At 49.2% G+C, this 27,519-nt stretch overlaps 1 protein-coding gene across 1 annotated transcript in view; it reads left to right on the top strand.

Moving 5' to 3' along the window:
* Positions 1-27,519, top strand: part of LOC143775062 (dynein axonemal heavy chain 3-like) — a 2,972,411-nt gene that overhangs the window by 1,390,823 nt on the left and 1,554,069 nt on the right. The window lies entirely within an intron of this gene.

Raw genomic sequence — 27,519 nt, 5'->3', positions numbered from 1 at the left:
ACAGAGGAGGGACTGTTGACTGTGCGTACAGCACTTCTGGACGGCAACTGGCGGTGTTGGAGCCCAGGGACAGGTGGAGGAGGAGGAGGTAGGAGGAGGTAGGAGGGATTGCCACACACACAGCAGGGGAACAGCTGACGTTACTGAACCCCAATAACAGAGGAGGGACTGTTGACTGTGCGTACAGCACTTCTGGACGGCAACTGGCGGTGTTGGAGCCCAGGGACAGGTGGAGGAGGAGGAGGTAGGAGGAGGTAGGAGGGATTGCCACACACACAGCAGGGGAACAGCTGACGTTACTGAACCCCAATAACAGAGGAGGGACTGTTGACTGTGCGTACAGCACTTCTGGACGGCAACTGGCGGTGTTGGAGCCCAGGGACAGGTGGAGGAGGAGGTAGGAGGAGGTAGGAGGGATTGCCACACACACAGCTGGGGAACATCTGACGTTACTGAACCCCAATAACAGAGGAGGGACTGTTGACTGTGCGTACAGCACTTCTGGATGGCAACTGGCGGTGTTGGAGCCCAGGGACAGGTGGAGGAGGAGGTAGGAGGAGGTAGGAGGGATTGCCACACACACAGCAGGGGAACAGCTGACGTTACTGAACCCCAATAACAGAGGAGGGACTGTTGACTGTGCGTACAGCACTTCTGGACGGCAACTGGCGGTGTTGGAGCCCAGGGACAGGTGGAGGAGGAGGAAGTGGAGGAGGTAGGAGGGATTGCCACACACACAGCTGGGGAACAGCTGACGTTACTGAACCCCAATAACAGAGGAGGGACTGTTGACTGTGCGTACAGCACTTCTGGACGGCAACTGGCGGTGTTGGAGCCCAGGGACAGGTGGAGGAGGAGGAGGTAGAAGGAGGTAGGAGGGATTGCCACACACACAGCAGGGGAACAGCTGACGTTACTGAACCCCAATAACAGAGGAGGGACTGTTGACTGTGCGTACAGCACTTCTGGACGGCAACTGGCGGTGTTGGAGCCCAAGGACAGGTGGAGGAGGAGGAGGTGGAGGAGGTAGGAGGGATTGCCACACACACAGCTGGGGAACAGCTGACGTTACTGAACCCCAATAACAGAGGAGGGACTGTTGACTGTACGTACAGCACTTCTGGATGGCAACTGGCGGTGTTGGAGCCCAGGGACAGGTGGAGGAGGAGGAGGTAGGAGGAGGTAGGAGGGATTGCCACACACATAGCAGGGGAACAGCTGACGTTACTGAACCCCAATAACAGAGGAGGGACTGTTGACTGTGCGTACAGCACTTCTGGACGGCAACTGGCGGTGTTGGAGCCCAGGGACAGGTGGAGGAGGAGGAGGTGGAGGAGGTAGGAGGGATTGCCACACACACAGCTGGGGAACAGCTGACGTTACTGAACCCCAATAACAGAGGAGGGACTGTTGACTGTGCGTACAGCACTTCTGGACGGCAACTGGCGGTGTTGGAGCCCAGGGACAGGTGGAGGAGGAGGAGGTAGGAGGAGGTAGGAGGGATTGCCACACACACAGCAGGGGAACAGCTGACGTTACTGAACCCCAATAACAGAGGAGGGACTGTTGACTGTGCGTACAGCACTTCTGGACGGCAACTGGCGGTGTTGGAGCCCAGGGACAGGTGGAGGAGGAGGAGGTTGGAGGAGGTAGGAGGAGGTAGGAGGGATTGCCACACACACAGCAGGGGAACAGCTGACGTTACTGAACCCCAATAACAGAGGAGGGACTGTTGACTGTGCGTACAGCACTTCTGGACGGCAACTGGCGGTGTTGGAGCCCAGGGACAGGTGGAGGAGGAGGAGGTAGGAGGAGGTAGGAGGGATTGCCACACACACAGCAGGGGAACAGCTGACGTTACTGAACCCCAATAACAGAGGAGGGACTGTTGACTGTGCGTACAGCACTTCTGGACGGCAACTGGCGGTGTTGGAGCCCAGGGACAGGTGGAGGAGGAGGAGGTGGAGGAGGTAGGAGGGATTGCCACACACACAGCTGGGGAACAGCTGACGTTACTGAACCCCAATAACAGAGGAGGGACTGTTGACTGTGCGTACAGCACTTCTGGACGGCAACTGGCGGTGTTGGAGCCCAGGGACAGGTGGAGGAGGAGGAGGTGGAGGAGGTAGGAGGGATTGCCACACACACAGCAGGGGAACAGCTGACGTTACTGAACCCCAATAACAGAGGAGGGACTGTTGACTGTGCGTACAGCACTTCTGGACGGCAACTGGCGGTGTTGGAGCCCAGGGACAGGTGGAGGAGGAGGAGGTGGAGGAGGTAGGAGGGATTGCCACACACACAGCTGGGGAACAGCTGACGTTACTGAACCCCAATAACAGAGGAGGGACTGTTGACTGTGCGTACAGCACTTCTGGACGGCAACTGGCGGTGTTGGAGCCCAGGGACAGGTGGAGGAGGAGGAGGTGGAGGAGGTAGGAGGGATTGCCACACACACAGCAGGGGAACAGCTGACGTTACTGAACCCCAATAACAGAGGAGGGACTGTTGACTGTGCGTACAGCACTTCTGGACGGCAACTGGCGGTGTTGGAGCCCAGGGACAGGTGGAGGAGGAGGAGGTGGAGGAGGTAGGAGGGATTGCCACACACACAGCTGGGGAACAGCTGACGTTACTGAACCCCAATAACAGAGGAGGGACTGTTGACTGTGCGTACAGCACTTCTGGACGGCAACTGGCGGTGTTGGAGCCCAGGGACAGGTGGAGGAGGAGGAGGTAGAAGGAGGTAGGAGGGATTGCCACACACACAGCAGGGGAACAGCTGACGTTACTGAACCCCAATAACAGAGGAGGGACTGTTGACTGTGCGTACAGCACTTCTGGACGGCAACTGGCGGTGTTGGAGCCCAGGGACAGGTGGAAAAGCAGAGGAACACAATGTAGGCCGAAGCCTGAGAAAGTCGAAAGGGAACCTTTAACCCCCCCCCAAGGCGTTTGTAGCTGAAAGAGCCAGCTTGTGCAGCACAAAAGATGCAAAAGGAAAAGGTGGCTCTTTTCATCATGCTCCTTGCAAACACAGAACTAAACACTTATAAAATGTGTCCCCTGAAACTGTGAAACCGTCCCGGAGGTGGGACTTTCCTTCGTAATATGACGCAGCACAGCCGTCATTCCTACCCCCCCGGCGCCGCGCCCCGGCTCCTCAGCGTAGTTTGATTCCGTCCCGGAGCCTGCGCTGTTATGTTATCCCTTGGCCAGGCACACTTAGCGCTGCCCATCTTCTGACATCATTTGGTGTCAGGCTGGCTGCGCCTGTGCGGCCGCGCTGGCCGAGAGCCCGCCTCGCAGTGTCTTCTGATTTTATCCCACTGGGGGCCTGGGATCCATGGCCATGCGCAGTGCATATCCTCGCCTCTCACTCCCCTCCCTACGGCTTCTTAAGACAGTGCGGTGTCACGGCCGTGGCATGCTATTAGGGACCAGCTGACACCGAACAGTCTGAAGAAGCCATAGGGAGATGAGTGAGAGGTGGAGGTTCAGATATGCACTGCGCATGTCCATGGATCCCAGGCCCCCAGTGGGATTAAATCAGAAGACACTGCGAGGCGGGCTCTCGGCCAGCGCGGCCGCACAGGCGCAGCCATCCTGACACCAAATGATGCCAGAAGATGGCTAAGTGTGCCTGGCCACGGGATAACATAACAGCGCAGGCTCCGGGACGGAATCAAACAACGCTGAGGAGCCGGGGCGCGGCGCCGTGGGGGGGGGAGGAATGACGGCTGTACTGCGTCATATTACGAAGGAAAGTCCCACCTCCGGGACGGTTTTACGGTATCAGTGGACACATTTTATAAGTGTTAAGTTCTGCGTGTGCAAGGAGCTAAACCAAAATAGCTACCTTTTCCTTGTGCAGCATTACTGCTGCACAAGGTGGCTCTTTCAGTAACAAACGCCTTGGGGGGGGGGACAGATTCCCTTACATTTCAGTTGTTGTGTCAGCGTGGCGGTCGCATGACACATTGCTGGCTACACAGCTGGTGATCAGCTGACGTTACTGAAACCCAATAACACTGGGTCGTATGTTTTGACTGTGCAGACGGCACTTCTGAGCCTCAACTGGCGGTGTTGGAGCCCAGGAATTTAAGTTCAGGTGGTAGAAAGATGAACACAACAGGAGACCTGGATAACGTATACAGTGACCTAATTATTTAATCAGGAGGAGGAGTGGCAAATTCCTGCGAGATCCAGGCCTTGTTCATTTTCAGGAAAGTAAGCCGGTCAACGTTATCGGAGGATAGTCGCATGCGACGGTCAGTTAGTACACCACCTGCAGCACTAAAGACACGTTCCGATAATACACTGGCCGCAGGGCAAGACAGCACCTCCAATGCATACTGGCTTAGCTCTGGCCATGTATCCAGCTTTGAGACCCAAAACTTGAAAGGGGAAGAGCCGTCTGGGAGTACAGCAAGAGGGCAAGACATGTAGTCTGTCACCATCTGACAGAACCGTTGCCTCCTGCTAACTGGAGCCGTCTGTGATGGTGTAGACTTTTGTGGGGGGCACAGAAAACTGTGCCACAGTTGGGCCATACTGGTCTTGCCTTGGGCAGAGGCACTGCTTCTGCTCCCTCTTTGTGCAGAGCCTCCACCACTGCCTGGACGCACTGAGCTGCTTTGGAATGCACTAGCAGCACTTCTCTCAGTTGGAATGGAGAAGATGATGGAATTGACCAGTGTGTCTTGGTACTCCCGCATTTTTCGCTCCCGGTTCAACGGTGTGATGAGGCTTTCTACGTTGTCCCGGTAGCGAGGATCGAGGAGGGTGAACACCCAATAATCAGACATGTTGAGAATGTGGGCGATGCGGCGGTCGTTTCTCAGGCACTGCAGCATGTAATCCACCATGTGCTGCAGACTGCCAACTGCCCAAGAAATGCTGTCCCCTGCTGGAGGCGTGATCTCTGCCCGCTCGTCATCACCCCACCCTCGCTGTACACACTGAGTACTGGACAATTCGGTAACTCCCTCCTCTGGACGGATGTCTTCCTCCTCCATTGACTCCTCCTCATCCTCCTCACAAACTGTCCCCTGCCTACGCGTTTGTGAGGAACCACGTGGCGCTGACTGTCCAGAAGATGATGGAAATGGTGAATCCTCATCCTCCACCTCTTCCACAACATCATCCCTTAGCGCTTGCAGTGATTTTTCAAGCAGGCAGATAAGGGGGACAGTCATGCTGACTAGTGCATCATCTGCACTCGCCATCCGCGTGGAATAATCAAAGGGACGCAAAACCTGGCAGACGTCATTCATAGTGGCCCACTCTGTGGTTGTGAAGTCTGTACGGCGCTGACTGCGACTTCTTTGCGCCTGAAGCAGCTGGTACTCCATTACAGCTTGCTGCTGCTCACACAACCGCTCCAACATATGTAACGTGGAATTCCACCTGGTAGGTAGGTCACATATGATGCGATGTTCCGGCAGGCGGTGTCGGCGCTGCAGAGCCGCAATGCGCGCTTTTGCCGTGCTGGAACGCCGCAAGTGAGCACACTCTAGGCGGACCTTGTGCAGCAGTGCATCAAGATCCGGATAGTCCCTCAAAAAGCTCTGCACGACCAAATTGAGCACATGTGCCAGACATGGGATGTGAGTGAGGTTGCCGAGGCCCAGAGCTGCCACCAGATTTCGGCCATTATCACACACTACCATGCCTGGCTGGAGATTCGCTGGCACAAACCACACATCGCTCTCCTGCTTGATGGCATTCCAGAGCTCCTGCGCTGTGTGGCTACGATTCCCCAAAAAAATTAATTTCAAGACGGCCTGTTGACGTTTGGCCACGGCTGTGCTCATGTCGGTTGTAACAGGTACACGTTCATCACGGGTCCATGTGGAGGTGGACTGTGACGGCTCCTGCAGCGATGATTCTGAGGAACTGGTGTAAGAGGAGGAGTCAATGCGTACAGAATGGATTCCTGCAATCCTTGGAGTGGGCAGGACATGTCCTGCGCCACTCGCACGGTCTGTACCCGGCTCAACGACATTAACCCAATGGGCAGTGAGGGAAAGGTATCGCCCCTGTCCATGTTGACTGGTCCACGCATCGGTGGTGAGGTGGACCTTGCTACTGACGGCATTCAGTAGCGCGTGTTTTATGTGTCCCTCCACATGCTTGTGCAGGGCAGGGACGGCTTGCCTGCTGAAGTAAAAGTGGCTGGGCACATTGTACTGTGGGACTGCCAATGACATCAAGTCACGGAAGCTGTCAGTCTCCACCAGCCTGAATGACAGCATTTCCAGTGACAGAAGTTTGGCAATGCCTGCAGTCAGAGCCTGTGCTCGTGGGTGGTTTGACGAGAAAGGCCGCCTTTTCTCCCATGCCTGTACTACCAATGGCTGTAGACTGGGCTGGGAGTGTGTGGATGACTGGGAAAGTGGTGCTGCGGGTGGAATTACAGCGGGTCTCTGGACAACAGGGCCAGAGGTTCTTCCACGGCGATCCTGGGAGGAAGCCGAACCAGCTGCGTGTGAGCTAGAGGAAGAGGCAACACGAGCTGAAGAGGTGGTAGCTGCCGCTGTTGGTTGGCCTAGCTCTTCAGTGTGTTTTTCTAACTCCGCCGGGTGCCTGTTGCGCACATGTTTCCACATGTTGGAGGTATTGAGGTTGCTGACATTTTTCCCTCTTTTGACTTTTTGATGACACACCTTGCATCTGACATAGCAAATGTCATCTGCAACTGTGTCAAAAAAGGACCAGGCACTGCAAGTCTTGGGAGCGCCCTTTTTGGCTTTTGGAAGAGACATGCTCCTAACGGGTGCCAAAGCGGAGGCTGCAGGATCCGCAGTCTTCCCCCTCCCTCTCCCTCTTTGGGCCGTACGGGGAATCTCTTCCTCAGAGCTGCTCCCACCACCTTCCTGTCCCTCACGCCAAGATGGGTCAAGGACCTCATCATCTACACTACCCTCTGCCCCCAACTGCTCCTCCTGGGTAGTCTCAGCAGCAGAGCACGCACCAGTAAGTGGCACCTGAGTGTCATCATCAGCTGATGCGGCCTGCGATGTGGTGACCGGAGCCACTGGCCCACCCGCCTCTTCAGAGGAAGAGAGAAAAAGCTGTTGGGCATCACTGCACCCTGCCTCTTCTTCCATTTCTCCAATGCTGCTTGGCTGGCCCCCTGTTTCCAAGCCAAGAGATTCAGAGAACAGAAGTAGAGACGGCTCCTGTCCAGGGCTCTCTGTCTGCCTGGGCAATTTGGCAGGTGGTTAAGAGACAGATGGCTGCTCTCCAGTGCTCTGTGTCTGAGAGGATGTGGCACTAATTGAAGTTGATGCATTAGCTGCCATCCATCCAACAACGGCTTCAATTTGTTCTTCACGCAGCAGCGGTGTACGGCGCTCTGACACAAAGCTGCGCATGAACGACTGTTGCCTGGTGAAAGTGGGTGCTGATGAGTCACCGGTGCCCGCAGCAGGCACAGAATCCCCACGTCCCCTCCCTGCTCCGCGCCCACGCCCACGCCCACGTGCCTTACTCACTGCCTTCTTCATCTTGGTTGACTGATAAAGATAAGCAGAAAAGTACTAACGGCTTTGTGTGCTTATTCCTGAACAACTCCTCCTAACAGGTATAAGAAACACTAATTTTCTAAAGTGTGGACTAGACTTTAATATGAGCTAATGTGGCCTACACAAATGTAAAGTGGTGTCACTGGTGTGTTTGGTGAACTTTATTATTTATTTATTTTTTGGGGGCTGAACTGACAACAGATAGAGCTGCAGTCACACGGAGACCGTGCAGACAGACGTAAACGGCGCTACAAGGCCCCAAAACCCTCCTCTACGTTATCCTATGTAGTGTTTTTCCACAAATTAGCTGGAGACGGGTGGAAAGACACTAATAGGAATTTTTTGAAAAAATGTGCAGCAGCCTGCACTACTTAAAACAAAATGAAAATTGATTTGGCGGTATGACGCAGTGAAGAACCCTGAGCTGGAGACAACCAGGCTATGGCTGCTCACAGACTACAGTGTTGTGAATTTGCTTTTTGGCTCCCTCTAGTGGTTACTTGTGATTTGACTCTGGGTATGTCAGTCATCCCTTGTATGCTCACCTGGGCCGTTAGTTCAGGGGTGTTGCTATAAAAGCTCCCTGGACCTTCAGTTCAATGCCTGGCAACGTTGTAATCAGAGCTAATCTGTTGTGCTCTTGTCTACTGATCCTGGTTCCTGCTAGATTAAGCTAAGTCTGCTTTCTTGCTTTTTGCTATTTGTTTTTGTTTGCATTTTTGTCCAGCTTGTACTTAATCTGTATCCTGTCCTTGCTGGAAGCTCTAGGGAGCTGGTGTTCTCCCCCCGGGCCGTTAGACGGTTCGGGGGTTCTTGAATTTCCAGCGTAGATGTTTGATAGGGTTTTTGTTGACCATATAAGTTATCTTACTACATTCTGCTATTAGTAAGCGGGCCTCTCTTTGCTAAACCTAGTTCATTTCTATGTTTGTCATTTCCTCTTACCTCACCGTTATTATTTGTGGGGGGCTTGTATCCTACTTTTGGGGTCCTTTCTCTGGAGGCAAGAGAGGTCTTTGTTTTCCTCTTCTAGGGGTAGTTAGTTCTCCGGCTGGCGCGAGACATCTAGCGACCAACGTAGGCATGTTCCCCGGCTACTTCTAGTGTTGGCGTTAGGAGTAGATATATGGTCAACCCAGTTACCACTGCCCTATGAGCTGGATTTTTGTACTTCGCAGACTTACCTATTTCTCTGAGACCCTCGCCATTGGGGTCATAACAGTTTGCCAGGACCGTATTAAATGTTATATGCATTGCAGAAGCGGGATTATAGGAAAGAAAATTCTGAGTTTTTTTTTTCTCTCTCTCATTTTTTTTTTTCTTTTCCCCTTTACCTCTGAGTGCCTCAAGCTTGCTGCAGACATGAATGTCCAGACCTTGATTACAAGTGTGGACCAGCTTGCTGCTCGTGTGCAGGGCATACAAGATTATGTTACCAGAAATCCTATGTCAGAACCTAAGATATCGATTCCTGAATTGTTTTTCGGAGACCGATTTAAGTTTAGAAATTTCAGGAATAATTGCAAATTATTTTTGTCCCTGAGACCCTGTTCATCTGGAGACTCCGCTCAGCAAGTGAAAATTGTTATTTCTTTTTTACGGGGCGACCCTCAGGATTGGGCCTTCTCACTGGCACCAGGAGATCCGGCATTGGCGGATATTGATGCGTTTTTTCTGGCGCTCGGTTTACTTTATGAGGAACCCAATCTTGAGATTCAGGCAGAAAAAGCCTTGCTGGCTATGTCTCAGGGCCAGGACGAGGCTGAAGTGTATTGCCAAAAATTTCGGAAATGGTCCGTGCTGACTCAGTGGAAGGAGTGTGCACTGGCCGCAAATTTTAGAAATGGCCTTTCTGAAGCCATTAAGAATGTGATGGTGTGTTTTCCTATTCCCACAGGTCTAAATGATTCCATGGCCCTGGCTATTCAAATTGACCGGCGGTTGCGAGAGCGCAAAACCGCAAATTCCCTTATGGTGTTGTCTGAACAGGCACCTGATTTAAGGCAATGTGATAGAAAAACCGCAAATTCACCTATGGTGCTGTCTGAACAAACACCTGATTTAATGCAATGTGATAGAATCCTGACTAGAAATGAGCGGAAAATTCATAGACGCCAGAATGGCTTGTGTTACTACTGTGGTGATTCTACACATGTTATCTCAGCATGCTCTAAACGTCTAACTAAGGTTGTTAGTCCTGTCACCGTTGGTAATTTGCAACCTAAATTTATTTTATCTGTAACTTTGATTTGTTCACTGTCATCTTATCCTGCCATGGCGTTTGTAGATTCAGGTGCTGCCCTGAGTCTTATGGATCTGTCATTTGCCAAGCGCTGTGGTTTTGTTCTTGAGCCATTAGAAAATCCTATCCCTCTTAGGGGTATTGATGCTACGCCGTTGGCAGAAAATAAACCGCAGTTTTGGACACAGGTTACCATGTGTATGACTCCTGAACATCGGGAGGTTATACGTTTTCTTGTTTTGCATAAAATGCATGATTTGGTTGTTTTGGGGTTGCCATGGTTGCAGACCCATAATCCAGTCTTGGATTGGAAGGCCATGTCAGTGTCAAGTTGGGGATGCCGTGGAAATCATAGGGATTCCCTACCCGTGTCTATTGCTTCTTCTACGCCTTCGGAAGTTCCGGAGTATTTGTCTGATTATCAGGATGTTTTCAGCGAGTCCAGGTCCAGTGCACTGCCTCCTCATAGGGAGTGTGACTGCGCAATAGAGTTGATTCCAGGCAGTAAGTTTCCTAAGGGAAGATTATTTAACCTGTCGGTACCTGAACATACCGCTATGCGTTCATATATTAGAGAGTCTCTGGAGAAGGGGCATATCCGTCCTTCTTCTTCCCCTCTTGGTGCGGGATTCTTTTTTGTGGCCAAAAAGGACGGATCTTTGAGGCCTTGTATTGACTATCGGCTCTTAAATAAGATCACTGTCAAATTTCAGTATCCTTTGCCGCTGTTGTCAGACTTGTTTGCCCGGATTAAAGGTGCCAAGTGGTTCACCAAGATAGATCTTCGTGGTGCGTACAACCTTGTGCGCATTAAGCAGGGAGATGAATGGAAAACCGCATTCAATACGCCCGAAGGTCATTTTGAGTACTTGGTGATGCCTTTTGGGCTCTCTAATGCGCCTTCAGTTTTTCAGTCCTTTATGCATGACATTTTCCGGAAGTATCTGGATAAATTTTTGATCGTTTATCTGGACGATATTCTGTTTTTTTCTGATGATTGGGGCAGGGGCCGTTTTGTCTCAGAGAGGTCCTGGTTGCTCTACTATGAGACCTTGTGCCTTTTTCTCTAGGAAGTTTTCGCCTGCAGAGCGAAATTATGATGTGGGCAATCGGGAGTTTTTGGCCATGAAGTGGGCATTTGAGGAGTGGCGTCATTGGCTGGAGGGTGCTAAGCATCGTGTGGTGGTTTTGACTGATCACAAAAATCTGATGTATCTCGAGTCTGCTAAACGCCTGAATCCTAGACAGGCCCGCTGGTCATTGTTTTTCTCCCGTTTTGACTTTGTGGTCTCGTATTTACCAGGTTCGAAGAATGTGAAGGCCGATGCTCTGTCTAGGAGCTTTGTGCCTGATGCTCCTGGAGTCGCTGAACCTGTGGGTATTCTTAAGGAAGGAGTTATCTTGTCAGCTATTTCTCCGGATCTGCGACGTGTGTTGCAGAGATTTCAGGCTGGTAGGCCTGACTCTTGTCCACCTGACAGATTGTTTGTACCTGCTAGGTGGACCAGTAGAGTCATTTCCGAGGTTCATTCCTCAGTGTTGGCAGGGCACCCGGGAATTTTTGGCACCAGGGATCTGGTGGCCAGGTCCTTTTGGTGGCCGTCCTTGTCAAGGGATGTGCGGTCTTTTGTGCAGTCCTGTGGGACTTGTGCTCGAGCTAAGCCTTGCTGTTCTCGTGCCAGCGGGTTGCTCTTGCCCTTGCCTGTCCCGAAGAGACCTTGGACACACATCTCTATGGATTTCATTTCTGATCTTCCGGTGTCTCGGGGCATGTCTGTCATCTGGGTGATATGTGATCGTTTCTCCAAGATGGTCCATTTGGTTCCTTTGCCTAAGCTGCCTTCCTCTTCCGATCTGGTTCCTGTGTTCTTCCAGAACGTGGTCCGTTTACACGGCATTCCTGAGAATATTGTGTCGGACAGAGGATCCCAGTTTGTTTCCAGGTTCTGGCGATCCTTTTGTGGTAGGATGGGCATTGATTTGTCATTTTCGTCCGCTTTTCATCCACAGACTAATGGACAAACGGAGCGAACTAATCAGACTCTGGAGGCTTATTTGAGGTGTTTTGTCTCTTCTGATCAGGATGATTGGGTGACCTTCTTGCCGTTGGCTGAATTTGCCCTTAATAATCGGGCTAGTTCCGCCACCTTGGTTTCGCCATTTTTCTGCAACTCTGGTTTCCATCCTCGTTTTTCCTCGGGACATGTGGAGCCTTCTGACTGTCCTGGGGTGGATTCTGTGGTAGATAGGTTGCAGCAGATCTGGAATCATGTGGTGGACAACTTGAAGTTGTCACAGGAGAAGGCTCAGCGTTTTGCCAACCGCCGCCGCGGTGTGGGTCCCCGACTTCGTGTTGGGGATTTGGTATGGCTGTCTTCTCGATTTGTTCCTATGAAGGTCTCCTCTCCCAAATTTAAGCCTCGCTTCATTGGTCCGTACAAGATATTGGAAATCCTTAATCCTGTGTCCTTTCGCCTGGATCTTCCGGTGTTGTTTGCCATTCACAACGTATTTCATAGGTCCTTGTTGCGGCGGTACGTTCTGCCTGTGGTTCCTTCTGCTGAGCCTCCTGCTCCGGTGTTGGTTGAGGGCGAGTTGGAGTACGTGGTGGAGAAGATCTTAGATTCTCGTCTCTCCAGGCGGAGGCTTCAGTACCTGGTCAAGTGGAAGGGCTATGGTCAGGAGGATAATTCCTGGGTGGTCGCCTCTGATGTGCATGCGGCCGATTTAGTTCGGGCCTTTCACGCCGCTCATCCTGATCGCCCTGGTGGTCTTGGTGAGGGTTCGGTGACCCCTCACTAAGGGGGGGGTACTGTTGTGAATTTGCTTTTTGGCTCCCTCTAGTGGTTACTTGTGATTTGACTCTGGGTATGTCAGTCATCCCTTGTATGCTCACCTGGGCCGTTAGTTCAGGGGTGTTGCTATATAAGCTCCCTGGACCTTCAGTTCAATGCCTGGCAACGTTGTAATCAGAGCTAATCTGTTGTGCTCTTGTCTACTGATCCTGGTTCCTGCTAGATTAAGCTAAGTCTGCTTTCTTGCTTTTTGCTATTTGTTTTTGTTTGCATTTTTGTCCAGCTTGTACTTAATCTGTATCCTGTCCTTGCTGGAAGCTCTAGGGAGCTGGTGTCCTCCCCCCGGGCCGTTAGACGGTTCGGGGGTTCTTGAATTTCCAGCGTGGATGTTTGATAGGGTTTTTGTTGACCATATAAGTTATCTTACTACATTCTGCTATTAGTAAGCGGGCCTCTCTTTGCTAAACCTAGTTCATTTCTATGTTTGTCATTTCCTCTTACCTCACCGTTATTATTTGTGGGGGGCTTGTATCCTACTTTTGGGGTCCTTTCTCTGGAGGCAAGAGAGGTCTTTGTTTTCCTCTTCTAGGGGTAGTTAGTTCTCCGGCTGGCGCGAGACATCTAGCGACCAACGTAGGCATGTTCCCCGGCTACTTCTAGTGTTGGCGTTAGGAGTAGATATATGGTCAACCCAGTTACCACTGCCCTATGAGCTGGATTTTTGTACTTCGCAGACTTACCTATTTCTCTGAGACCCTCGCCATTGGGGTCATAACACTACAGGGCGAGCTGCAGTCACACGGAGACCGTGCAGACAGCCGTAAACGGCGCTGCAAGGCCCAAAAACCCTCCTCTACGTTATCCTATGTAGTGTTTTTCCACAAATTAGCTGGAGACGGGTGGACAGACACTAATAGGAATTTTTTGAAAAAATGTGCAGCAGCCTGCACTACTTAAAACAAAATGAAAATTGATTTGGCGGTATGACGCAGTGAACAACCCTGAGCTGGAGACAACCAGGCTACGGCTGCTCACAGACTACAGGGCGAGCTGCAGTCACACGGAGACCGTGCAGACAGCCGTAAACGGCGCTGCAAGGCCCAAAAACCCTCCTCTACGTTATCTTATGTAGTGTTTTTCCACAAATTAGCTGGAGATGGGTGGAAAGACACTAATAGGATTTTTTTGAATAAATTAGCAGCAGACTACACTACTTGAAAAAAAAAAAAAAAAAGAACAGTATGAGGCAATGAACCACCCTCCCTGAACTGAATACAACCAGCTATGGATGGCCTATGTGGCTGCACTCAGACTAGAGAGTGGGCTGCACTCACACACACACACACACACAGACCTTGCAGATCGCTGTGAAAACAGCGCTACAAGGCAAAAGCAAGGTGAATAGTAGGTGACTACAGCGGTTGCTAAATTAGCCTTTGGGAAGCACAAAGAAGCAAATCGCTATCTCTAAACTGTCCCTCAGTCAGCAAACAGCGTCCTGTCACTAACTGAATTCACAGCAGAGTGATCGCAAAATGGCGCCAGCGACTTTTAAACTGCATCATGACATCATTTCAGCAGCCAATCACAGCCTTGCCAGTAGTTTCATGCCCTCCATGCTAAACAGGATGTGCCCACACTTGGAATCATTCTCATTGGCTGAATTTCTGCATTTTGAATCTTGGAACTTCCGATTCCGGTATCCGATACGCGGCAAGTATCGGAATCCCGGTATCGGAATTCCGATACCGCAAGTATCGGCCGATACCCGATACTTGCGGTATCGGAATGCTCAACACTAGTGGCGACCCTCAAGATTGGGCTTTCTCTCTGGCGCGAGGAGATCCTGCTTTGCTTAATGTAGATGTATTTTTTCTGGCTCTTGGACTGCTTTATGAGGAGCCTAATCTTGAGAATCAGGCAGAAAAAGCGTTGCTGGCTATCTCTCAAGGTCAGGATGAAGCAGAGGTGTATTGTCAAAAATTTTGGAAATGGCCGTTGCTTACTCAATGGAATGAGTGTGCCCTGGCTGCAAATTTCAGAGAAGGTCTTTCTGAGGCCGTTAAGAATGTTATGGTGGGGTTTCCCATCCCTACAAGTCTGAGTGATTCTATGGCTTTAGCCATTCAGGTTGATCGGCGTTTGCGGGAGCGCAAGTCTGCTCATCCTCTGGTGGTATTTTCTGGACAGAGACCTGAGTCTATGCAATGTGACCGAACTCTGTTGTGACCCCAATGGCAGAGGGTCTCAGAAATAATTACCAAGTCTGCAAACACAAAAAACCAGCTCATAGGGCAGTGGTAACTGGGCTGACCGTATATCTAATCCTAGCACCACAAATAGCAGCAGCCGGGGAACGTGCCTACGTTGGTTCTAGACGTCTCGCGCCAGCCGGAGAACTAACTAACCCTAGAAGGGAAAAGATAGACCTTTCTTGCCTCCAGAAAAAAGACCCCAAAAGTTGGATACAAGCCCCCAACAAATAATAACGGTGAGGTAAGAAGAAAAGACAAACGTAAGAATGAACTAGGTATTTAGCAAAGAGAGGCCCACTGACTAATAGCAGAATATAGTAAGATGACTTATACGGTCAGCAAAAACCCTATCAAAATTTCCACGCTGGATATTCAAGAACCCCCGAACCGTCTAACGGCCCGGGGGGAGAATACCAGCTTCCTAGAGCCTCCAGCAAAATCAGGAATCACATTTAGTACAAGCTGGACAAAAAATAAGAGCAATGCAAATAACCAAAAGACAAGGAAGCAAGACTTAGCTTAATTTTGCAAGAACCCAGACCAGCAGACAGGAGCAAACAGAAAGGACTGATTACAACGATGCCAGGCACCAGACTGAGAATTCAGGAAGTTCATATAGCAACACCCCTGGACTAACGACCCAGGTGGGTGCCAAACTGAGGAAAGACAATCCCAGAGTCATATCACTAGTGACAACAAGAGGGAGCCAAAAAAGTCTAATTCACAAAAGTACCCCCCCTTTAAGGAGGGGTCACCGAACCCTCACCAAGACCACCAGGGCGATCAGGATGAGCAGCGTGAAAGGCACGAGCTAAATCGGCCGCATGCACATCAGAGGCAACCACCCAGGAATTATCCTCCTGACCATAGCCCTTCCACTTGACCAGATACTGAAGCCTCCGCCTGGAGAGACGAGAATCCAAGATCTTCTCCACCACGTACTCCAACTCGCCCTCAACCAACACCGGAGCAGGAGGTTCAACAGAAGGAACCACAGGTACAACGTACCGCCGCAACAAAGACCTATGGAACACATTGTGAATGGCAAACGACACCGGAAGATCCAAGCGAAAGGACACAGGATTAAGGATTTCCAATATCTTGTAAGGACCGATGAAGCGAGGCTGAAATTTAGGAGACTAGACCTTCATAGGAACAAATCGAGAAGACAGCCATACCAAATCCCCAACACGAAGTCGGGGACCCACACCGCGGCGGCGGTTGGCAAAACGCTGAGCCTTCTCCTGTGACAACTCTAAGTTGTCCACCACATGATTCCAAATCTGCTGCAACCTATCCACCACAGAATCTACCCCAGGACAGTCAGAAGGCTCCACATGTCCCGAGGAAAAACGAGGATGGAAACCAGAGTTGCAGAAAAATGGCGAAACCAAAGTAGCGGAACTAGCCCGATTATTAAGGGCAAACTCAGCCAACGGCAAGAAGGTCACCCAATCATCCTGATCTGCAGAAACAAAACACCTCAAATAAGCCTCCAGAGTCTGATTAGTTCGTTCCGTTTGTCCATTAGTCTGAGGATGAAAGGCAGACGAAAACGACAAATCAATGCCCATCTTAGCACAAAAGGATCGGCAGAACCTGGAAACAAACTGGGATCCTCTGTTAGACACGATATTCTCAGGAATGCCATGTAAACGAACCACATTCTGAAAGAACAAAGGAACCAGATCGGAAGAGGAAGGCAGCTTAGGCAAAGATACCAAATGGACCATCTTGGAAAAGCGATCACATACCACCCAGATGACAGACATGCCCTGAGACACCGGAAGATCTGAAATGAAATCCATGGAAATGTGTGTCCAAGGCCTCTTCGGGACAGGCAAGGGCAAGAGCAACCCGCTGGCACGAGAACAGCAAGGCTTAGCTCGAGCACAAGTCCCACAGGACTGCACAAATGACCGCACGTCCCGTGACAAGGAAGGCCACCAAAAGGACCTAGCCACCAAATCTCTGGTGCCAAAAATTCCCGGATGCCCTGCCAACACCGAGGAATGAACCTCGGAAATGACTCTGCTGGTCCACTTATCAGGAACAAACAGTCTGTCAGGTGGACAAGAGTCAGGTCTACCAGCCTGAAATCTCTGCAACACACGTCGCAAATCCGGAGAAATGGCTGACAAGATTACTCCCTCTTTAAGAATACCAACTGGTTCTGCGACTCCAGGAGAGTCAGACACAAAGCTCCTTGAAAGAGCATCAGCCTTCACATTCTTTGAACCTGGTAAATATGAGACCACAAAGTCAAAACGGGAGAAAAACAATGACCAACAGGCCTGTCTAGGATTCAGGCGTTTAGCAGACTCGAGATACATCAGATTTTTGTGATCAGTCAAGACCACCACACGATGCTTAGCACCCTCGAGCCAATGACGCCACTCCTCAAATGCCCACTTCATGGCCAGCAACTCCCGATTGCCAACATCATAATTCCGCTCAGCAGGCGAAAACTTCCTAGAGAAAAAAGCACATGGTCTCATTACAGAGCAACCAGGGCCTCTCTGCGACAAAACGGCCCCTGCCCCAATCTCAGAAGCATCCACTTCAACATGAAAGGGAAGTGAGACATCAGGCTGGCACAAAACAGGCCCTGAAGTAAACCGGCGCTTCAACTCTTGGAAAGCTTCCACGGCTGCAGGAGCCCAGTTAGCAACATCAGAACCTTTCTTGGTCATATCCGTCAAAGGTTTAACAACGCTAGAAAAATTAGCGATAAAACGACGGTAGAAGTTAGCAAAACCCAAGAACTTCTGAAGACTCTTAACTGACGTGGGTTGAGTCCAATCATGAATAGCTCAGACCTTGACTGGGTCCATCTCCACCGCAGAAGGGGAAAAAATAAAACCCAAAAAGGGAACCTTCTGTACTCCAAAGAGACACTTTGAGCCCTTAACAAACAAAGCATTCTCACGCAAGACCTGAAACACCATCCTGACCTGCTCTACATGCGAGTCCCAATCATCAGAAAAAAACAGAATATCATCCAGATAAACAATCATAAATTTATCCAGATACTTCCGGAAAATATCATGCATAAAGGACTGAAACACTGAAGGAGCATTAGAGAGCCCAAAAGGCATCACCAAGTACTCAAAATGACCTTCGGGCGTATTAAATGCAGTTTTCCATTCATCTCCCTGCTTAATGTGCACAAGGTTGTACGCACCACGAAGATCTATCTTGGTGAACCACTTGGCACCTTTAATCCGGGCAAAAAAGTCCGACAACAGAGGCAAAGGATACTGAAATTTAACAGTGATTTTATTCAGAAGCCGATAGTCAATACAAGGTCTCAAAGATCCGTCCTTCTTGGCCACAAAAAAGAATCCCGCACCAAGAGGGGAAGAGGATGGACGGATATGCCCCTTCTCCAGAGATTCCTTGATATACGAACGCATAGCGGTATGCTCAGGTACAGACAGATTAAATAGTCTTCCCTTAGGAAATTTACTACCTGGAATCAAATCTATAGCGCAGTCACAGTCCCTATGAGGAGGCAGAGCACTGGACCTGGACTCGCTGAATACATCCTGAAAATCAGACAAATACTCAGGAACTTCTGAAGGAGTAGAGGAAGCAATAGACACCGGCGGGGAATCACCATGAATTCCCTGACAGCCCCAAACTTGACACAGACATTGCCTTCCAATCCAAGACTGGATTATGGGTCTGTAACCATGGTAGACCCAAAACGACCAAATCATGCATTTTATGCAGAACAAGAAAACGAATCACCTCCCGATGTTCAGGAGTCATGCACATGGTTACCTGCGTCCAAAACTGCGGTTTATTTTCCGCCAATGGCGTAGCATCAATACCTCTAAGAGGGATAGGATTTACCAATGGCTCAAGAATAAAACCACAGCGCCTGGCAAATGACAGATCCATAAGACTCAGGGCAGCACCTGAATCCACAAACGCCATAACAGGGTAGGAAGACAATGAGCAAATTAAAGTCACAGACAAAATAAATTTAGGTTGCAAATTACCAATGGCGACAGGGCTAACAACCCTTGTTAGGCGTTTAGAGCATGCTGATATAACATGTGTAGAATCACCACAGTAAAAACACAACCCATTCTGACGTCTATGATTTTTCCGTTCATTTCTAGTCTGAATTCTATCACATTGCATTAAATCAGGTGTCTGTTCAGACAACACCACCAGAGGATTAGCAGTTTTGCGCTCCCACAAACGCTGATCAATTTGAATAGCCAGCGCCATGGAATCATTCAGACTTGTAGGAATGGAGAAACCCACCATCACATTCTTAATGGCTTCAGAAAGGCCATTTCTGAAATTTGCGGCCAGAGCACACTCATTCCACTGAGTAAGCACGGACCATTTCCGAAATTTTTGGCAATACACTTCAGCTTCATCCTGGCCCTGAGAAATAGCCAGCAAGGCTTTTTCTGCCTGAATTTCAAGATTGGGTTCCTCGTAAAGCAATCCGAGCGCCAGAAAAAACACATCAATATTCGCCAATGCCGGATCTCCTGGCGCCAGCGAGAAAGCCCAATCCTGAGGGTCGCCCCGCATGAAAGAGATAACAATTTTAACTTGCTGAGCTGAGTCTCCAGACGAACAGGGTCTCAGAGATAGAAACAATTTACAATTATTCCTGAAATTCCTAAACTTAAATCGGTCTCCAGAGAACAGTTCAGGAATAGGTATTTTAGGTTCAGACATTGGACTACTGGTAACAAACTCTTGTATGCTCTGCACACGAGCAGCAAGCTGATCCACACTTGTAATCAAAGTCTGGACATTCATGTCTGCAGCAAGCATAAGCCACTCAGAGGTAAAGGGGAGGAAGAAAGAGAGGAAAAAAAAAACTCAGAATTTCCTTTCTTATTATCCCACTTCTGCAATGCATTAAACATTCAATGTTGGCCTGGCATACTGTTATGACCCCAATGGCAGAGGGTCTCAGAAATAATTACCAAGTCTGCAAACACAAAAAAACAGCTCATAGGGCAGTGGTAACTGGGCTGACCGTATATCTAATCCTAGCACCACAAATAGCAGCAGCCGGGGAACGTGCCTACGTTGGTTCTAGACGTCTCGCGCCAGCCGGAGAACTAACTAACCCTAGAAGGGAAAAGATAGACCTTTCTTGCCTCCAGAGAAAAGACCCCAAAAGTTGGATACAAGCCCCCAACAAATAATAACGGTGAGGTAAGAAGAAAAGACAAACGTAAGAATGAACTAGGTATTTAGCAAAGAGAGGCCCACTGACTAATAGCAGAATATAGTAAGATGACTTATACGGTCAGCAAAAACCCTATCAAAATTTCCACGCTGGATATTCAAGAACCCCCGAACTGTCTAACGGCCCGGGGGGAGAATACCAGCCCCCTAGAGCTTCCAGCAAAATCAGGAATCACATTTAGTACAAGCTGGACAAAAAATAAGAGCAATGCAAATAACCAAAAGACAAGGAAGCAAGACTTAGCTTAATTTTGCAAGAACCCGGACCAGCAGACAGGAGCAAACAGAAAGGACTGATTACAACGATGCCAGGCACCAGACTGAGAATTCAGGAAGTTCATATAGCAACACCCCTGGACTAACGACCCAGGTGGGTGCCAAACTGAGGAAAGACAATCCCAGAGTCATATCACTAGTGACCACAAGAGGGAGCCAAAAAAGTCTAATTCACAACAGAACTCTGACCAGAATTGAGCGACAAAGTCATAGACGTCAAAATGGGTTGTGCTTTTACTGTGGTGATTCTACTCATGTTATCTCAGCATGCTCTAAACGCTTAAAAAAATCGCTAAACCTGTCACCATTGGTACTATACAGCCTAAATTTATTTTGTCTGTTACTTTGATTTGTTCTTTGTCATCCTACCCGGTTATGGCTTTTGTGGATTCGGGTGCTGCCCTGAATCTGATGGATTTGTCGTTTGCCAGGCGCTGTGGTTTTGTCCTGGAGCCTTTGGAATTTCCTATTCCTCTGAGGGGAATTGATGCTACGCCATTGGCTGAGAATAAGCCCCAGTATTGGACGCAAATGACCATGTGCATGACTCCCGTACATCAGGAGGTGATTCGCTTTCTCGTTCTGCATAATTTGCATGATGTTGTCGTTTTGGGTCTGCCATGGCTGAAAGCTCATAATCCAGTTTTAGATTGGAAAGCTATGTCTGTGTCAAGTTGGGGTTGTCAGGGAATTCATGGCGATACTCCGTTGGTGTCTATTGCTTCTTCCACTCCTTCTGAGGTCCCTGAGTTTTTGTCTGACTACCAGGATGTATTTGATGAGCTCAGGTCCAGTGCCCTGCCCCCTCATAGGGATTGTGACTTGTCATGGTTCCCAATGGCAAGGGAACGTAAGAAACATATAAATAACGAATGAGCTCTCGGGTGATGGAAACTCGAGTTGACCGTGAGCTAAATCTACCACACAACTAATAGTAGCCAGGGAGCATACCTACGGCTTCCTATATGCCACGCGCCAGCCGGAGGACTAACTACGCCTGGTAGAGGAAGAAACAGACCTGGCTTACCTCTAGGGAAATACCCCAAAAGATGATAGCAGCCCCCCACATGTAATAACGGTGAATTAAGAGGAAAAGACATACACAGTATGAAAGTAGATTTAGCAAAGAGAGGTCCACTTACTAGATAGCAGAAAGATACAAAAGAGGACTTCACGGTCAACTGAAAACCCTTTCAAAAACCATCCTGAAATTACTTTAAGACTCCTGTGTCAACTCATGACACAGGAGTGGCAATTTCAGCCCGCAAGAGCTTCCAGCTACAGAGAATTACAAAAACTGCAAACTGGACAAAAGATACAAAACAAAAGGACAAAGTCCACTTAGCTGATCAGCAGACTAGTAGCAGGAACATGCAACCGAAGGCTCTGGTTACAATGATGACCGGCAAGGAAATGACTGGAGAGCAAGGCTAAATAGGAAACTCCCAAACGCTGATGGAAGCAGGTGAACAGAAGCATCAAAGTGCAAACAAGTCACCAATACCACCAGCAACCACCAGGGGAGCCCAAAAAGCGGATACACAACAGTACCCTCCCCTTAAGGAGGGGGCACCGAACCCTCACAAGAACCGCCAGGGCGATCTGGATGAGCCCTATGAAAGGCACGAACCAAATCCGAGGCATGAACATCAGAGGCAGTTACCCAAGAATTATCTTCCTGACCATAGCCCTTCCATTTAACCAGATATTGAAGGCTCCGTCTGGAAATACGGGAGTCCAAGATCTTTTCTACCACGTACTCCAATTCACCCTCCACCAGCACAGGAGCAGGAGGTTCAGTAGAAGGAACCACCGGTACCTCATATCTCCGCAACAGCGACCGATGGAACACATTATGGATAGCGAAAGATGTCGGGAGGTCCAAACGAAAGGAGACAGGGTTAAGAATCTCCAAAATCCTATAAGGACCGATGAACCGAGGCTTAAATTTAGGAGAAGAAACCCTCATAGGGACAAAACGGGAAGACAACCACACCAAGTCCCCAACACGAAGGTGGGGGCCAACACGACGACGGCGGTTAGCAAACTGCTGAGTCCTCTCCTGGGACAATTCCAAATTATCCACCACTTGTCCCCAAATCTGATGCAACCGATCCACTACCGCATCCACTCCAGGACAATCCGAAGATTCAACCTGACCAGATGAAAAACGCGGATGAAACCCTGAATTGCAAAAGAAAGGAGAAACCAAAGTGGCAGAACTAGCCCGATTATTAAGAGCAAACTCCGCCAACGGCAGAAAGGCAACCCAATCATCCTGATCCGCAGACACAAAACACCTCAAATAAGTCTCCAAAGTTTGATTAGTTCGTTCCGTCTGGCCATTGGTTTGAGGATGGAATGCAGACGAAAAAGACAAATCAATGCCCAACCTGGCACAGACTGCCCGCCAAAATCTAGACACGAACTGGGTACCCCTGTCAGAAACGATGTTTTCCGGAATACCATGCAAGCGAACCACATTTTGAAAAAACAGAGGGACCTACTCAGATGAGGAAGGCAACTTAGGCAATGGCACCAAATGAACCATTTTAGAAAAACGGTCACACACCACCCAGATGACAGACATCTTCTGAGAAACAGGGAGGTCCGAGATAAAGTCCATAGAGATGTGCGTCCAAGGCCTCTTCGGAATAGGCAAGGGCAACAACAACCCACTAGCCCTAGAACAGCAAGGCTTGGCCCGAGCACACACATCGCAAGACTGCACAAAAACACGCACATCTCGAGACAGGGAAGGCCACCAGAAGGATCTAGCCACCAAATCTCTGGTGCCAAAAATTCCCGGATGACCTGCCAGAGTAGAAGAATGAACTTCCGAGATGACTCTAGTGGTCCACTCGTCAGGAACAAACAGTCTACCAGACGGACAACGATCAGGTCTATCCGCCTGAAATTCTTGCAAAGCACGTCGCAAATCTGGAGAGACAGCAGACAAAACCACTCCATCCTTAAGGACACCAGCAGGTTCAGAATTCCCAGGAGAGTCAGGCTCAAAACTCCTAGAAAGAGCATCTGCCTTCACATTCCTAGAACCCGGTAAGTACGAGACCACAAAATTAAACCGGGAAAAGAACAACGACCAACGTGCCTGTCTAGGATTCAGGCGCCTGGCAGACTCCAAATAAATTAAATTCTTGTGATCAGTCAAAACTACCACCTGATGTTTGGCACCCTCAAGCCAATGACGCCACTCCTCAAATGCCCACTCCATGGCCAAAAGCTCCCGATTACCAACATCATAGTTTCGCTCGGCGGCCGAAAATGTTCGCGAAAAGAACGCACAAGGTCTCATCACTGAGCAGTCGGAACTTTTCTGCGACAAAACCGCCCCCGCTCCGATCTCGGAAGCATCAACCTCAACCTGAAAGGGAAGAGAAACATCAGGCTGACGCAACACAGGTGCAGACAAAAAGCGGCGCTTAAGCTCCCGAAAGGCCTCCACGGCAGCAGGGGACCAATTGGCAACATCAGCACCCTTTTTAGTCAAATCCGTCAGAGGTTTAGCAACGCCAGAAAAACCAGCTATAAATCGACGATAAAAATTAGCAAAGCCCAAGAATTTCTGGAGACTCTTCAGAGAAGTAGGCTGCGTCCAGTCGTAAATAGCCCGAACCTTGACAGGGTCCATCTCAATAGAAGAAGGGGAAAAACTGTACCCCAAAAAGGAAATTTTTTGAACCCCAAAAACACACTTTGAACCCTTTACACACAAAGAATTCTCCCGCAAAACCTGAAAAACCCTCCTGACCTGCTGAACATGAGACTCCCAGTCATCAGAAAAAATCTAAATATCATCCAAGTACACTATCATAAATTTATCCAAATATTCACGGAAAATATCATGCATTAAGGACTGAAAAACAGAAGGTGCATTAGAAAGGCCGAAAGGCATTACCAAATACTCAAAATGGCCCTCAGGTGTATTAAATGCGGTTTTCCACTCATCCCCCTGCTTAATTCGCACCAAATTATACGCCCCACGAAGATCAATCTTAGAGAACCACTTAGCCCCCCTTATGCGAGCAAACAAATCAGTCAGCAAAGGCAACGGATACTGATATTTGACTGTAATTTTATTCAGGAGTCGATAATCAATACAAGGCCTCAGAGAGCCATCCTTTTTAGAGACAAAGAAAAAACCGGCTCCTAAAGGTGATGAAGAAGGACGAATATGTCCCTTTTCCAGGGACTCCTTAATATACTCGCGCATAGCAGCATGTTCAGGTACAGATAGGTTAAACAAACGACCCTTTGGAAATTTACTGCCAGGAATCAGATCTATGGCGCAATCACAATCCCTGTGAGGAGGGAGTGAACCAATTTTAGGCTCTTCAAAAATATCACGATAATCAGACAAAAATGCCGGAATCTCAGATGGAATAGATGACGAAATGGACACCAAAGGAGTGTCCCCATGAGCCCCCCGACATCCCCAGCTTAACACAGACATAGCTTTCCAGTCAAGGACTGGGTTATGAGACTGTAACCATGGTAATCCAAGCACCAAAACATCATGTAAATTGTACAACACAAGGAAGCGAATCACCTCCTGATGGTCTGGAGTCATACGCATAGTCACTTGCGTCCAGAACTGTGGTTTATTACAAGCCAAAGGTGTAGAATCAATACCCTTCAGAGGTATAGGGACTTCCAGAGGCTCTAAATCAAACCCACAGCGCCTGGCAAAGGACCAGTCCATAAGACTCAGAGCGGCGCCAGAGTCCACATAGGCATCCACGGTAATAACTGATAATGAACAAATCAAGGTTACAGACAAAATAAATTTGGACTGTAAAGTGCCAATTGAAATAGACTTGTCAACCTTCCTAGTACGTTTAGAGCATGCCGATTAGTGTTGAGCGATACCGTCCGATACTTGAAACTATCGGTATCGGAAAGTATCGGCCGATACCGGCAAAGTATCGGATCCAATCCGATACCGATACCCGATACCAATACAAGTCAATGGGACTCAGGTATCGGACGGTATTCCTGATGGTTCCCAGGGTCTGAAGGAGAGGAAACTCTCCTTCAGGCCCTGGGAACCATATTAATGTGTAAAAGAAAGAATTAAAATAAAAAATATTGCTATACTCACCTGTCCGACGCAGCCGGGACCTCAGCGAGGGAACCGGCAGCGTTGTTTGTTTAAAATTCGCGCTTTTACTTGGTTACGTGAGGTCCCGGCTTGTGATTGGTCAGGGCGGCCATGTTGCCGGGACGCGGACCAATCACAGCAAGCCGTGACGAAATTACATCACGGCTTGCTGTGATTGGTCCGCGTCCCGGCAACATGGCCGCCATTAACCAATCACAAGCCGTGACGTCACGGGAGGCTGGACATGCGAGTATTTTGAAAAGCGCGCGTGTCCAGCCTCCAGTGACGTCCCGGCTTATGATTGGTCACGGCGCCATGTTGCCGGGACGCGGACCAATCACAGCAAGCCGTGACGAAATTACGTCACGGCTTGCTGTGATTGGTCCGCGTCCCGGCAACATGGCCGCCATTAACCAATCACAAGCCGTGACGTCACGGGAGGCTGGACACGCGCGCTTTTCAAAATACGCGCATGTCCAGCCTCCCGTGACGTCCCGGCTTGTGATTGGTTAATGGCGGCCATGTTGCCGGGACGTCACTGGAGGCTGGACACGCGCGCTTTTCAAAATACGCGCATGTCCAGCCTCCCGTGACGTCACGGCTTGTGATTGGTTAATGGCGGCCATGTTGCCGGGACGCGGACCAATCACAGCAAGCCGTGACGTAATTTCGTCACGGCTTGCTGTGATTGGTCCGCGTCCCGGCAACATGGCCGCCCTGACCAATCACAAGCCGGGACTTCACGTAACCAAGTAAAAGCGCGAAATTTAAACAAACAACGCTGCCGGTTCCCTCGCTGAGATCCCGGCTGCGTCGGACAGGTGAGTATAGCGATATTTTTTATTTTAATTCTCTTTTTTACACATTATTACATTAATGTTGTTGCGATACCCGATACCCGATACCACAAAAGTATCGGATCTCGGTATCGGAAATTCCGATACAGCAAGTATCGGCCGATACCCGATACTTGCAGTATCGGAATGCTCAACACTAATGCCGATATAACATGAGCAGAATCACCACAATAGAAGCATAACCCATTTTTACGCCTATAATTCTGCCGCTCGCTTCTGGACATAATTCTGTCACATTGCATTTTCTCTGGCATCTCTTCAGAAGATACCGCCAAATGGTGCACGGGTTTGCGCTCCCGCAAACGCCGATCAATCTGAATTGCCAATGTCATGGACTCATTCAGACCTGTAGGCGCAGGGAACCCGACCATAACATCTTTAACGGCATCAGAAAGGCCCTCTCTGAAATTTGCCGCTAAGGCGCACTCATTCCACTGAGTAAGCACAGACCATTTACGAAATTTTTGGCAGTATATCTCAGCTTCATCTTGCCCTTGAGATAGGGCTATCAAAGCTTTTTCAGCTTGAATCTCCAAATTAAGTTCCTCATAAAGCAACCCTAAAGCCAGGAAAAACGCATCCACATTGAGCAACGCAGGATCCCCTGGTGCCAATGAAAATGCCCAATTTTGAGGGTCACCTCGCAGCAAAGAAATTACAATCTTAACCTGCTGGACAAGATCTCCTGAGGAGTGAGGTCTGAGAGAAAGGAACAATTTACAATTATATTTGAAATTCAGAAACCGAGATCTATCTCCGGAAAACACCTCTGGTGTAGGGATTTTAGGTTCAGAAATAGGAGTATGCATAACAAAATCTTGTAAATTTTGAACCTTCGTAGCAAGATTATTTAAACCTGCAGCCAAACTCTGAGGATCCATCTTTAAACAGGTGAGCTCAGAGCCATTCAAGGATTATAAGGAGAGAAAGGCAAAGGCAGTAATTAGAGCTGAAATACAACTGATCCAACTATGGAGCAAGCATAGGGAAAAAGAAGAAAAAAAAAAAATTTACAGACTTCTTTTTTCTCTCCTTTCTTCTGCCAATAAGTTTTAACTCAGGCCGGTCATACTGTCATGGTTCCCAATGGCAAGGGAACATAAGAAACATATAAATAATGAACGAGCTCTCGGGTGATGGAAACTCGAGTTGACCGTGAGCTAAATCTACCACACAACTAATAGTAGCCAGGGAGCATACCTACGGCTTCCTAT

Source organism: Ranitomeya variabilis, chromosome 5 (assembly GCF_051348905.1).
Source record: "Ranitomeya variabilis isolate aRanVar5 chromosome 5, aRanVar5.hap1, whole genome shotgun sequence".
Taxonomy (NCBI): domain Eukaryota; kingdom Metazoa; phylum Chordata; class Amphibia; order Anura; family Dendrobatidae; genus Ranitomeya; species Ranitomeya variabilis.
This window is presented reverse-complemented; position numbering and strand designations above follow the sequence as displayed.